The sequence below is a fragment of the Lytechinus variegatus genome, chromosome 1, assembly GCF_018143015.1.
Source record: "Lytechinus variegatus isolate NC3 chromosome 1, Lvar_3.0, whole genome shotgun sequence".
Taxonomy (NCBI): domain Eukaryota; kingdom Metazoa; phylum Echinodermata; class Echinoidea; order Temnopleuroida; family Toxopneustidae; genus Lytechinus; species Lytechinus variegatus.
The window spans coordinates 62,793,575-62,795,855 of NC_054740.1; positions in this window are offsets into that span (position 1 = coordinate 62,793,575).

Below are 2,281 nucleotides of genomic sequence, written 5' to 3' on the forward strand. Positions count from 1 at the left end.
GTGAAACGTTTCACTAGCTTCTGCCAATTAGTTTGGCCGATTGTTTCACCCTTCCTCTAAAATTGAGGTAAGTGACGAAAGAGAATTTAAAATGATACGATATTTTGCTCTTACATCAATTGCCGTAAAGGCCATACTCTATGAAACGCCTAATTCAATGCAATCTGTTTACACTAAATATAAGAACGAAAGTTATAATATGACAAAGTAAACTTTCCCACCATTTAGCAAACTAGAATGCATCGTTATGGATATTTTAATGAGAAAGTCTATTGATATACTTATTAAAAAAATAGTCCATAATTATGAAAGGGAAATCGATCCAAAATATTCGTCAGGGTAATGTCGAATTAAAGTGCCCATAATTTGGTATTCATTTAACGTAATAATAGTAAAATGTAACTTTATTTAGGTTGGCTAAATCGTTTATATTATGTCGGCTTAACAACATTATTTTTGTTATATTCAGGATTAGCAGCAGTAAGTATTGCTATGATGGTGACCATGACCGAGGAAGATCTTGACGTTCAGAAAAGATAGCCGCAATGATTTCAAGATCTTAATTTATAACTCTTTGTGATATATCATTCTCTTTCCAGACTCGACGTGGCTTAACCTAATTATGATTCTTATTAACCAAGGGTAGCCACTTCATCGTGTTCACTGGAGTATATATGTATATTTGGAAGTTTTCTTAGAGAGGGACCCTGTTTGATAATGTATTGTATTCCCTTGATAATATTCATAATGTATCTTTATCTTCCTCTGATATCCAGTTCAGCTTTTAATGGTGGTATATACCAGCTTGCCTGCTGACACGGTGTGTACATCTAGGACTTTTTTTTCATTCTTTCATTCCCCAAAGCAGATTTGCTGATACCAAGGCAGAAAGTCCAATTTTAAAATAAACTTTTAAACTGCACATTTAATTATAATATACGATTTATCTTCTGACAGCCAATTCCATTTTATTGATGGTATTCCAGTATGTCCTGCAAACATGATACACTTATCACTTTATTTCTCTTCTTTAATTCTTAAAAGCAGAGTTGCTGATACAAAGTCAGGATGTTCAATTTTAAAAGTATGTCTTTTCAATTGCACATTATATCGTAATATACGAATTTGCTATAATTTGCATTATTTTATTTTCTCATAATTTCTGGTACATTCTCTTTTCCATATTTTCAGGTTGGATGAGTGTTTACGCTTAATAATGATAACGACTCGTATGTACCACAATTAGCAACTCCGGCTTTTATTGAAGTTCTTCTAGTGGCCCTAACAACGTTTAATTACCCAGTGTGGCAACTTTGATCTTTTGGCGGCTATCCAGTGACACTGCATCAAAGAGTCAGATGTCCTGTTTGAACTTTCAATTGCATATTTAGCATGGTATATCGTAATATTCAATCACTCTTTTTTCAGACTGGATAGGTTTTAAATGGTATATCGATAATGTATTTTATTTAACCAGGATAGCCACTTCAGCTTTTATTGGCAGTCTTTCAAAATAACATGTTTAACCTGAAGTTTTTATTCCCGTTAATCGTAATTCTTACTTGGATTATTTATTTCTTCGGATTTCTTTTTTGGTGATTATTTAGCTTTTTTTCTAAAAAGAATGAATTTCTTTCATTGTTAATTACTGCTCTTATTTATCCAAGGTGTATAGCTATTTCTGGTTTATTGGTGGTTTTCTTATTAATGTTCCTCCTTTTTTATTCTTAAAAGAAGAGCTGGTGACAAGACAAAGACTCATTTTAATTTCATATGAAATACACTTGTTGAAATGTTGAATTATCCAGGATTCTTGCTTATTATTGCATTTTCCTTTATAACTTTATATGTCAAAATATCATTCTCGATCAGGGATGGGTGTGTTTAATGCAAAACTCTTAATGACCATGGTGGCAGAATTCCAACAGTCCATCTAAAGACTTCTCATTGATGCATGCTTGCCACTTTAGTGTTTACCACCGGGTTTTCAGCGAACTCACCTTTCACACAATATAATGGTAATCCTTATTAATAAAGATTCTTATTTACAGATGGAATCCACTCCAGCTAGTGGCTGTCGTCCACCTGGCTAAGAGTAGCGGATTTAATTCTTGGTCTTCCAATTCCCCTTCTAAATGTGTTATGGTACTATTTAATTACTGCTCTTATCAGCCTAATGTAGCAACTTTGACATTTGGTAGCTACACCGAAACGTAGTAAGGCATGCAAATTTCCCATTTGACAATACAACTTTCAATTGTATCATGTGAATTTCCATAGT